This window comes from Aedes albopictus, chromosome 2 (genome assembly GCF_035046485.1).
Source record: "Aedes albopictus strain Foshan chromosome 2, AalbF5, whole genome shotgun sequence".
NCBI classification, from domain to species: Eukaryota; Metazoa; Arthropoda; class Insecta; order Diptera; family Culicidae; genus Aedes; species Aedes albopictus.
The window spans coordinates 480,358,969-480,372,221 of record NC_085137.1 but is presented as its reverse complement, the minus strand read 5'-3'; the positions used below and the strand labels follow the sequence as shown (position 1 = coordinate 480,372,221).

At 36.7% G+C, this 13,253-nt stretch overlaps 1 protein-coding gene across 3 annotated transcripts in view; it reads right to left on the bottom strand.

The window, feature by feature from the left end:
- The window catches only part of LOC109413973 (uncharacterized), a 122,809-nt gene that overhangs the window by 24,072 nt on the left and 85,484 nt on the right, over positions 1–13,253 (bottom strand). The gene's annotated exons all lie outside the window — the stretch shown is intronic.

The window sequence follows — 13,253 nt, the reverse complement described above, 5'->3', positions numbered from 1 at the left end:
TTTGGAAGAGCTTCAGGAGAAATTGCACGAGCAATCTCTGAGTGAAACCGGGAGGAAAACTCTGGAGGGATCCCTGAAAGAGTCATTGAAAGAATCTCGAAAGGAATTTCGAAGGCATACCGAAACAAATTCCTAGAGGAAACCCGAGAAGAATCAATGAAGGAATTAGGGAAAAAAAACAAAGATAATCATGAGAGAATCCTGGGGAAATCTGGAATACCTGAATAAATTCTCTAGGAAAATCCCGGGAGAACACAGTGAAGGAATCCTAGAAAGAGTCTTGGCAGAAATCCCAGGGAGGCCTTGAAAAAATCCTACAATGCATTTCGGGATGAATCTTTAAAGGAAACGTTGGAAACATTTATGAAGAAATATCGGGAGGTATCAATGAAAGAAGCCCGAAAAATATATAGAAAAATCTCGGGAGGACATCACAATCGAATGCCGAAAAAAAAACCTCGAAGAATTTCCTGCACCAATGAAGGTATCCCGATAGGAATTCGTACCGGAATTTCAGATAGAATTCCAGGGGGAAATTCTATACAAACTTCTGAAGGAATCACAGCAGAAATCCTTAATGAAAATCCAGAAAGGATCAATGAAGGAATTTCGGAAAGAAAGATTTCGGAATTTGTTTTTGGGAAACCGCTAAACCGGTAAACTCCCTGAAAGAATCTACAAAAAAAAAAATCCAAGATAACATTTCGAAAGAAACCCACGAGAAACCATTATAGGAAGGCCCATGCGCACAGTCTTGCCGTAAAGAATCCCGGCGATGCATAACTCCCGGGAAAATCTTTGAAGGAGTTTCGCGAAGTATCCTTGAAATAATCCGTGCAGGAATCCTTGACGGAAACCCAAAAGGCATTTTGAAGAAATCCAGGAAGAAACCTCAGAAGAAAGCTCTTCCAAAATGAAAGAAAAGAATACTGACAGTCGACACACGATCGCATATGATGTTAAATAGGATGCAAAAGTGGAGGCGCACACTTTAAAGCCTGCATCCGCAATAATCGGGACACAGAGGTACAGCTGTTAGTTTGTAATGAATCGGTAAAATTGGCCTAAAAATTTACTGAGAACCCTTTGGTGTATGTTTATTATGTGTACCAAATTTCATAAAATTTGATGCATTACTTTTATCTATGGATGAAAAACAAACAAACGTGGTTTTAAGTATTTTGTACAATCACACCCAATTTCCATTCACATGGTTTTTTTTCCACTACAATTCATAGTTCTGTGAGGCTAATAATGAAATTTTGTAAGTAGTTATGACACTTATAGAGACACTTTCTTGCAAAATTTCATCAACTTTGATCAATTGGTTTGCAAGTTACTGGTGGTGAAAGGGGTGAGTGTTACTGAAAATGTTTCGTGTTTTTCATGTGCAATTTTTGCCTATTCATAACTTTCGAATGTCTCAGCCATTTTTCATGAAATTTTCACAGAAGGAAGTTGATTTGATTCTTATTGGTATAGTACTTTCAACAGCACAATCGAAAGAATAAGGGGTGCTGAATAATGTTTGTCTGAGGGGCTAAAATCACGGTCAGTCCATATACATGTTTTTACTATAAAATTGTTGATAGTCCATCGATTTGTTTGAAATTTTGCCTATGCAAAACAAGTAGATTGACTAGTTTGTGTTCAAAATTTCAGGCATTTACTTTGCCAAATTCAAAAGTTACAGCGCTGAGAAGCTAAACTAGGGGCTGTACAAAATTCAATTGCAAGTGTTCTACTGTTTCATTGCTATAACAAGAAGTACTGGACCGATTCACATGAAATTTTGCAGGTGAAATTAACACATCTTAAGATGTTATCAGGTCGAATTTGAGCAATTTTAATGAATCTATTGCAGAGTTACAGCTGTATTTCTGTGTCCCGATTATTTCGGATACAGGCTTTACACGCGGTTAAATGGAAGCATGTACGCATATGGACTCCACTTAAGCATCCTATTCAACATCATATAGGACTTTGTGTTAGCTGGGCTGCATGTAGTCCTGAAATTATCCGCTAATGAACCCAGAAAGAAATCCAGGAGAAATCAATGAATGAGTTATGGAATCCGTGATTGAAGACTGGCAAATACCCCTAAAAGAATTGCGGGAGAAATTCTTAAATGAATTTCTGGAGGAATCAATGAGAGAATTCCGAGAGGAATTCTTAACGGAATTTCAGAATCAATTTCTGGAAGAATCCTTAACAGAATCCTGTAGGAATTCGAAGAGAAAGCCATACTCGGATAAAAATCAGCTCGTTTACCGTAAACCGTTCGTTTACCAATAAAATATATCGTAATACAACAGTTCGATAAAATCTAAGCGCACTGGACCTACAAAACATTTACATCAGATTGTTATGTTACAATATAGTACTTTCTTCACAGCATAGTATTTTTTCCGTGCATTTTATGTTTTGTTTTCAATTTTTGATTTTTTTTTCCGTGCGTTGTTTTGTTTATTCGTCCGTGCCTTTTTGCAAGAAGGAAAAGCAAGAGAGAGAGAGAGAGAGAGTTCATTTGCGTTTACAATTATAGTTACTTATAACTATATAATTCGACGCTAACGTTTGTATTGTATTCCAAGCTTCAGTCAAACGGGTACCTCAAATGTTACAATGACGGTTAAGCACGCTGTAATATTGCTTATGTACCTCATCACCCACTTCATACAACAACGCTAGTGGTCTAACAACACTTGGCACGCTCGACAAAGTTCCATCATACCGATAAAAATGTTGCCACATATAATGCTTAGTTTGCTAAACCTAGTCATCTGGTTGGTGAGGCATGGCAGCCTAAGCTTACACTGCTTATGCAATCAGAGATTACCCAAAATTTAACGTGGATAATGCTATATTTGAAGAGTTTTTTTTAGCCGTTTTAGGATATTCCCAATGCACAGTTTAGTTAAGTTGCGTCTAGTCCGAACAATGATTGTTCGCCGAAGTATGGATCTTCCGAACAACTTCGCCGAAGATAGTATACTGAAACATTATGTAATTCTCACGTACCAAAAGCAACACAAAAAGGGACAGTAATAGTTAGACAAAACATTTGACCATTTCCGCTGAGGAAGATCTATCCCCGTGTCTAAACGTTGGCTAAATAAAAAAGACTATTTTTTAAAGTCCAGAACAGTTAACAATGTGGGTGTTCAACATCTTTAATATCAATTTCATACTATCGTAACATTCTGATCTGCAGTGATACCACACACCTCCAAACAAGTGAGAGACATCATGTCTCAGACATGGCATATTATCGCAACACGGGGTACCATTGATCAGGGGAGTAACATTGATCGGCTTAACCCAGCACTAGAAAAGTTCAAACAATGATTTCTAATAGTGTAGAATTAGCCTTAGTAGAAATACACATACACACTCAATCCTGAATTGCCTGTTCAGCACTTTTTTGACGAAAATAGAACAGCAGAACTATTTCGGTAGCTTCAGTAATCGGTTTTACTGAGGCTCAGTACACCACCTGTCAAAACCGGGAGCAAAAGGTAAACAATGCAGTATAGCTGTATTCAGCTGTTCTATTTTCGTCAAAAATTTACCAAACACGGTATTCCAAATTAAGTGTGTACATACATAATTATTAAAAAAAAAACAATTTATTCAGCTTCTGCTCACGAATGGTGTTCCACAAATCCTTAACATGTGGAGCGGACCTGGTGTGATGGTTAGAACACTTGACTATCACGCCGAGGACCTGGGATCGAATCCCACTCCCGACAAACTCACAAAATGTGGGTTCTTCCTTCGGAAGGGAAGTAAAGCATGGGTCCCGAGATGAACTAGCCTAGGGCTTAAAATCTCGTTAATACAAAAAAAAAAACTGAAAGACGTGCAATTCATTGAGTGCAACGGGAAGAAACTGTGACGGAATATTGGAAAGAATCCCGAATGGAATTCCAGGGAAAAATCTGAAGAAATCCTAAGGAAAACTCTGGCAGAAACCACTGTTACAATACCAGAAGAAATTAATGAAAAAATCTTGAAAGAAATCTCTAATGGAATTGTTGGAAAAACCCTAGACGGAAACTCTTAAATGTCCTGCGAAAAATCTCTAAAGGAAGCCTTTGGGAATTTTATGAAGTAATCCCTTGTGGAATTCTTCTGGAGAAATGCCAGAAAGAATATCGGAAGAAACCCCTATGTAAACCCCGGGAGAAGTTCCTGAAGGAATCCTTAGTAAAATCACAGACAAACAGACGTAACTCTTAGAGGAAACTCATCAAAAACTTTTGTCCGGTGTCATTTTCATGAGTACCCTGCCAACTGTTGGTAGAACCGCCCGCGACACTGTTGGCCATGATGGATTTCGATTTGACGTTTTGCTGACACGCACACTACTACACAAATTGCCTGTAATTTTTGTTTGCATCATTCAGCAACGTGTATACTGGCAAACGTCAAAGCGATCGAACACTAGCGCATTTGGTGGAACGATCGCGCAAATCAAATGAAATTTGAATTGATCGTTAAATGCATGTGCCAAGTCGTTTTAAAGAGTGTTACGTCTGTTTGTCTGTGGTAAAATGCTTGAGAGGACCCAGGAAGAATCCCGAATACGATTTCGATTTCGAAGCAATAGTTAATAAAACTTTATTTCATATGGTGAAGAACAGAATAACTAATAATCAACATGGGTTTTTCAAAGGACGCTCAACATGTACAAACTTACTCGAATTCGTAAATTATTCTTTAACTGCAATGGATAACGGTAATCGCGTAGAAGCCCTCTACACAGACTTCAGTAAAGCATTTGACCGCATTGATATACCAATGTTACTGTTCAAATTAGAAAAAAATGGATTCGAACGAAGTCTTCTAAAATGGGTAGAGTCATATCTAACTAGCAGACAACAAATTGTTAAATTCAAAGGGGCAAAATCAAAACCAATTCAAGTTACATCAGGAGTTCCTCAAGGATCTCATTTAGGCCCTTTACTGTTCATTTTGTAAGTTAACGACATTTGCTTTATCCTTAAACATGTAAAAGTCCTCATATATGCCGATGACATGAAACTCTACTTAGAAATATTAAACGATGAAGATGTGAACATTTTCCAAAATGAAATTAACTCCTAAACTACCAAAGGTCCAAAAAAAGTCGGAAGTCCAAATTTGACAAGGCATTTCTCGGCCTAGGCATTTGACTCCTAGGCCTGAGAGAAACTACGTCAATCTTGAAATATAGTCAGTGATTAGCCCCAAATATCTGTGCTTTGTTAACGGACGGGAAGAAAGCAAATCTCGTAAAAGCGAAGAGTTAGCATTGTTAAAATTCACAAATTAAAACAAATTAACCCGGGAGCGGTCGCGTTTTGTATTGTGTACACGCACCATGAAAAATGCACGCATGTGTTACACAGCGTGAACGCGGCATCGCTGCAGGTAGTCTAAGACGCGATTGCTCGAGGGTTAAAAAAAGATTTCCCTGTTAAATAACATTCCCCGAGGATTTCCGGTTTCCTCTGTATTTTTCCAGGTAATACATAACCTAGAACTGGCACAAAAAAAATCAAGAATACAATTCTGCATGTTTTCGCTTTGAATTTTGGATTATTGGCTATTTTGTGTGAACATTTTTTTAGGCACATTCGTGATTTTTTTAGTTGAACAAAATGTGAGTGTAATGTAAACATCAAAATTTTATCAAATGCATGTTTGGTACATTCTAACGGAAAATTAAAAGCCAATCAACTATATGTTATTGCTTTAAATTTTTGTAAAATATATAGAAAGTGCCATGAAAACTTCACTATTCTTTATCAAATAGTCCAGTATTCTTTCACGAATAATTTAAAAGCAAAAAACACATGTTTTGAATTCAATTTTCATTTGTTGACTACTTTGTGTGAAAAATGTCGTATTTTTCTAGTATTTCGAGCGAAATAATTATGAGTGTAATATAACATCACTAGTATTGTTCAAATAAACCCACTCAACTACTACGATAAATTCAAAGTATTAAAACTACATGTCATTGATTTAAAATTTGGATTTTTGGCTATTTGTGTAAAAATGCGATATTCTTGTACATGTTTTGATAAAACAAAATATAAGTGTAATGTTAACTTCAAATCAAAATCATGTCCAGTACATTCTATTGGAAATTTAAGGCCAAAAAACTACATGTTATGGCTTTAAATTTTGGTTTATTCACTATTTTGCATGAAAATTATGGTATTTTTGTAACTTTCTAAGTAAAATAAATTAAGAGTGTCATAAAAACGTGACTTTTGTTCATCAAATATGTCCTGAACTCTTTCACGGATGATTTCAAGGCAAAAAACTGCAATGCATTGTAAGTCATTTTTATTTGTTAACCATTTTGTGTGAGAAATGTTGTACTTTCGATAATTTTTGAGTAAATCAAAATATGAGTGTAATGAAAACATCACTATTATTCTTCAAGTATGTCCCCCAAACTACTAAGAACAATTCAAGACTAAAAAAGTACAAGTTATCGTTTTAATTTTAGTTTTGTTGACTACTTTGTGTAAAAAATATGGAATTTTCGTAGTTCTTCGGGTAAAACAAAATAAGAGTGTAATCAAAACATTTTTATTGTTAATCAAAAATGTCCAGTACAATCCTACGAACAATTTAAGACCAAAAAAACTATATGTCATCGCTTAAAATTTTGATTTATTGCTCATTTTATGTGAAAAATAGGGTATTTTAGCAGTTTTTTTCAGTAAATTAAAATATTAGTGTACTGAAAAATCACTTATTTTGCATAAACATGTTCACTCCGGCTGGACGATGTTCTTGAAACCTGTCCGGTTCCATCGCAAAAAAAAGTTTTGAAATCGGTTGAAAAACGGCCGAGAAATGCCTTGTCAAATTTGGACTTCCGACTTTTGTTTGGACCCTTGGTAGTTCGCGGGAGTTTTCACCCCCTCAGTAGTTTAAGTGTTAATATATTTTATGATTGGTGCATCAAGAGTCTACTACAACTAAATGTAAAAAAATGCAACTCTATAGAGTTAAGCAGAAAACGTAGTACAGTCGAGTCTCTTACTAAACGAATTCCTATTAAACGGACTCCTATTAAACGAACTCCTACTAGACAGGGGTGAGCGTTATAGGAGACTAAGAGCTTATGGGATTTCGGCATTTTGGGGGTGTGGCCTATTATCTCGGGTGTGTTGAGAGTTAACGCAATACTTTCTTCGGCAAAGTCTTAGGGCTTGATAAGATCTACCATTTAGAACTTTGGTTCATATGATTAGTTGGCAATTTGGCCGCTAGAGGGACCATCAACAATTTGATGCTAAATTGCACTACAGGAACCATATCAGGTTGTCAAGCAAATGTTACGATATGCGACAGCTCAAGACCCTGATAATTTGGAAGGATAGTGTCTTCGGGAAAGTTGTTGGGTACGCCAATAACTTACTGACGATGAGTTGCGAAGTTCGAAATTCCTCCACTGGGCGGCGCTAGTGAGCAAGTAAATTTTCAAAACCTCATATCTCAGAATCCCGATAACTTAGAAAGATGGTGTCTTCGGCAAAGTTGATCAGTATGACATAAACTTACATAAAAATAAAAACTTGTTTCGCAATTCTGCCACTAGGAGGCGCTAGTGAACTTGCAAATTTTCGAAATCTCATAGCTCAGAATTCTGATAACTTAGAAAGTTGGTGTTTTCGGCAAAGTTGATCAGTATGACATAAACTTACATAAAAATAAACATTTGTTTCGCAATTCTGCCACTAGGCGGCGTTTACCGGTTTTTTCGCCTTTTTTCGACTTTTTTGGCGGTTTTTCGGCTTGGCAAAACTACTGTCGCTCCCCCCGATAACTTAGAAAGTTGGGGTCTTTGGAAAAGTGGATCAGAGTGACATAAACTTACATAAAAATAAACACTTGTTTCGCAATTCTGCCACTGGGCAGCGCTAGTGAACATACAAATTTTAGAACTCTCATAGCTCAGAATCCTGATAACTTAGAAAGTTGGTGTTTTCGGCAAAGTTTATCAGTATGACATAAACTTACATAAAAATAAACATTTGTTTCGCAATTCTGCCACTAGGCGGCGTTTACCAGGTTTTTTCGCCTTTTTTCGACTTTTTTGGCAGTTTTTCGGCTTGGCAAAACTACTGTCGCTCCCCCCGATAACTTAGAAAGTTGGGGTCTTTGGAAAAGTGGATCAGAGTGACATAAACTTACATAAAAATAAACACTTGTTTCGCAATTCTGCCACTGGGCAGCGCTAGTGAACATACAAATTTTAGAACTCTCATAGCTCAGAATCCTGATAACTTAGAAAGTTGGTGTTTTCGGCAAAGTTTATCAGTATGACATAAACTTACATAAAAATAAACATTTGTTTCAAAATTCTGCCACTAAGAGGCGCTAGTGAATTTGCAAATTTTAGAAATCTCATAGCTCAGAATCCTGATAACTTAGGAAGTTGGAGTTTTCGGCAAAGTTGATCAGTATGACATAAACTTACATAAAAATAAACATTTGTTTTGCAATTCTGCCACTAGGCGGCGTTTACCTTTTTTTTTTCGCCTTTTTTCGACTTTTTGGCGGTTTTTCGGCTTGGCAAAACTACTGTCGCTCCCCCCGATAACTTAGAAAGTTGGTGTCTTTGGAAAAGCTGATCAGAGTGACATAAACTTACATAAAAATAAACATTTGTTTCGCAATTCTGCCACTAGGCGGCGTTTACCGGGTTTTTTCGCCTTTTTTCGACTTTTTTGGCGGTTTTTCGGCTTGGCAAAACTACTGTCGCTCCCCCCGATAACTTAGAAAGTTGGTGTCTTTGGAAAAGTTGATCAGTATGACATAAACTTACATAAAAATAAACACTTGTTTCGCAATTCTGCCACTAGGCGGCGCTAGTGAACATACAAATTTTAGAACTCTCATAGCTCAGAATCCTGATAACTTAGAAAGTTGGTGTTATCGGCATCAGTATGACATAGACTTGCACAAAATGGGACACTTTTGTCAGAATTCTGCCTCTAGGTGGCACCAGTATTCAAGCAAATTTTGAAAATCTCATAGCTCAGAATTCTGCAATCTTGGAGAGGCTGTATTCTTCATTGGTGAGATACTTGGTTTGAAATTCTGCCCCTGGGCAGCATGCATATTTTATTAGTTGTATACCTTGATGTCAGTCGGACTCGAAAGAAATCCTCCGTGGAATTTTTAAGAGTATGCCAGCTGAAACTACTAGACGAATTAAAAGAATTAAAAAGTTAAAGAATTGCGAAACAATTGTTTATTTTTATGTAAGTTTATGTCATACTGATCAACCATGTCGAAGACACCAACTTTCTAAGTTATCAGGGTTCTGAGCTATGAGAGTTCTAAAATTTGTATGTTCACTAGCGCCGCCTAGTGGCAGAATTGCGAAACAAGTGTTTATTTTTATGTAAGTTTATGTCACTCTGATCAACTTTTCCAAAGACCCCAACTTTCTAAGTTATCGGGGGGAGCGACAGTAGTTTTTCCAAGCCAAAAAATTGCCAAAAATGTCGAAAAAAGGCGAAAAAAACTGGTAAACGCCGCCTAGTGGCAGAATTGCGAAACAAATGTTTATTTTTATGTAAGTTTATATCATACTTATCAATTTTGCCGAAAACTCCAACTTCCTAAGTTATCAGGATTCTGAGCTATGAGATTTCTAAAATTTGCAAGTTCACTAGCGCCTCCTAGTGGCAGAATTGCGAAACAACTGTTTATTTTTATGTAAGTTTATGTCATACTGATAAACTTTGCCGAAAACACCAACTTTCTAAGTTATCAGGATTCTGAGCTATGAGAGTTCTAAAATTTGTATGTTCACTAGCGCTGCCCAGTGGCAGAAATGCGAAACAAGTGTTTATTTTTATGTAAGTTTATGTCACTCTGATCAACTTTTCCAAGGACACCAACTTTCTAAGTTATCGGGGGGAGCGACAGTAGTTTTGCCAAGCCGAAAAACTGCCAAAAAAGTCCAAAAAAGGCGAAAAAAAACCGGTAAACGCCGCCTAGTGGCAGAATTGCGAAACAAATGTTTATTTTTATGTAAGTTTATGTCATACTGATCAACTTTGCCGAAAACACCAACCTCCTAAGTTATCAGAATCCTGAGCTATGAGATTTCTAAAATTTGCAAGTTCACTAGCGCCTCCTAGTGGCAGAATTGCGAAACAAGTGTTTATTTTTATGTAAGTTTATGTCATACTGATCAACTTTGCCGAAGACACCATCTTCCTAAGTTATCGGGATTCTGAGATATGAGGTTTTAAAAATTTACTTGCTCACTAGCGCCGCCCAGTGGAGGAATTTCGAACTTCGCAACTCATCGTCAGTAAGTTATTGGCGTTCCCAACAACTTTCCCGAAGACACTATCCTTCCAAATTATCAGGGTCTTGAGCTGTCGCATATCGTAACGTTTGCTTGACAACCTGATATGGTTCCTGTAGTGCAATTTAGCATCCAATTGTTGATGGTCCCTCTAGCGGCCAAATTGCCAACTAATCATATGAACCAAAGTTCTAAATGGTAGATCTTATCAAGCCCTAAAACTTTGCCGAAGAAAGTATTGCGTTAACTCTTAACACACCCGAGATAATAGGCCACACCCCCAAAATGCCGAAATCCCATAAGCTCTTAGTCTCCTATTAAGCGGATTCCTATTGCGCCCCCCGACCAGTGATCTTATAAGAGTCTCGACTGTACATCCAATAGGACAATTTTTCTAGGAAATCAATCTGTGGAAAGATGTACAAGAATAAGAGATTTGGGAGTGTTTTTAGATTCCAAACTAACATTCATAGACCACTATAATACAATTATCAATAGAGCAAACAACATGTTGGGTTTTATTAAACGGTTTAGTTATAATTTTTATGATCCATATACTATAAAAACGTTATATATCGCCTATGTGCGTTCAATTTTAGAATACTGCAGTATAGTTTGGTCACCGTTTCCAGTAACACATGAAACACGCATAGAATCAATTCAAAAACAGTTTTTACTTTTTGCACTCCGCAAACTAGGCTGGACAAGGTTGCCTCTCCCATCCTATGAAGCACGATGTATGCTCATTAATATTCAAACACTTAAGCAACGCCGAGAATTTGCAATGTAATCGTTTGTTAATGATATTGTTTCGCAGCGTATCGACTCGATGGAACTTTTATCAAAATTAAACTTTTATGCTTCTTCTAGACCACTACGGAAACGTAGCATTTTTTCCACCAACCATCATCATAATGATTACGCAAAATTTGGCCCTTTAAACCGAATTATGTCTATATACAATAAACATTGCCAAACCATAGACTTTACAATGACAAAAACAGAACTGAAAAAACAATTTATGTCAAATCGTAATATAAATTAGTTTAAGTAAAAACAATATATAATAAGCTTAGGTTTAAAATGTAACGAAACGGTCTACTTCTGATTGACGTCAATAAATAAATAAATAAAAGATCGGAATACCACGAGGTATTCCAAAAAAAAAGGAGAAACTATGAATCTTAATTCATGAAACCTGCTAGGAATTCTAGAAGAAATACGTGAAGATTGGAAAATTATCGTCACGAAATTCTGTAAGTTTTCTTGTAGGTAACCTTTATAAAAAAAGTTGTAAGTGTCAAACTTTAAAGTTTACGCATTTTAAGATGAAATCTTTTCATGAAATTCCCGAATTCTTCTTCTTAAAGTGCTGCATTGTTTCTGTCATGAAATTTTCTTAAAGTTCTTAGAGAATATCATCAGGATATTCTCTAAAAGTATTGACAATTTGACAAAGAAAATCTAGTCTGGTATCTTCACATTATCTGTTCAGCAATGGCCCTCTGTTGATTTCAATTTCAGTTCAATTCTTCCGGTCGCTCTTGCGATTATATCCACCGTGTTCTTTCATTATTTTACTTACTCCCTCCTACTTCTAGTAGTATTAAAATTCTCAAAAGAATGATTTTTTTTAAATTTTTTTTGCTATTGACTTGAAGTTTTCCTCTCTTTTGGAATTTCACTAAAATTCCCCCGAAAGTGTTATGAATGCATCCACACATTCTGCCATTAACCATCATCCAGCCAGCCTTCTTTACCGTTATCTAGTTCAGAATCTGTAGAATAAGTTAGTCGAAGATATAATTATTTTTGCATTTTTGGAATTCAAGATATAAAAGCTGTAAACTTTTTTGACACTAGCATCATCTAACGGACAAATTTCAAATTAAGATTTAAACAATCAGCTAGCTTCAAACCTGCAGAAAAAGTTTGCCGAAGACGGCATGCACCTAGGTATTCAAGTTTTCAAAATACAAGAGTTTGAACTAGTTTTTGATATTAGTGTGGCCTAGCGGCCTCATAGAGAACTATGACCCTCGTTACCAGACAATCTTCATCCTGCTGGAAAATATGGCCGAAGACACCATTCTTATAACTAATGTCGACATCAAAAGCTATCCTTGGAACAACGTATGAAATCTCAGGACAATCCCGAATAACTCCTGGACCATGTCAATCAGGGGTCATTGCCCTCCAGCTTTCAGGTTTTGCAGAAAGTTATGAAAATTAAAAAAAAAGTTCTACACAGTTTACGAGAACCTGGGATCAAATCCTATGCCCGGCAAAATCATAAAATGAGAGTTCTTCCTAACCCTTTGGAGTCGGAGGGGTCATATATGACCCCAGCGATGAAACCGAGCATAACAAACGTGTTCGACACCAGCGAGGTTGCGTCGACAGCGGCGAAACAAATCGGCTCCAAAAGGTTAAAGGGGAAGTAAAGCCGTGGGTCCAGAGATGAACTTGACCCTGGCTATACATCTTGTTAATAAAGAAAAAAAAAATCCGAATTATTCTTGGGAATATATTTTCCAAAAGATTCCAAATAACAATGGAAAGCGTGAAGTCTAGGTTAGGAACACTTTTAGGAGAGTTGTTTTTTTATTTGGTAAAAAAATTTTCTGACACAGCATTTGGGGTTTTTGCGCATTTTTTGGTCCAATTTCTGACAAAACTTCTGACAGTTTTCATTTTACTTGACAAATGCCGAATTGTAAGTACTTAATCGTGGCAATTTATGGCCATTTACAATATCTTGAAGAGGATGACGAATTACCCTAAGCAAAACACAATGCCGCCACGCTACATTTCTCGTTCGCATTCGCACGCGCCCAAAAGCATCAAATTGACCATAGCAAATGAATGAATACGTTTGCCATGTTATTTAGGTACAACAGCTGTTTTACCAGCTTGC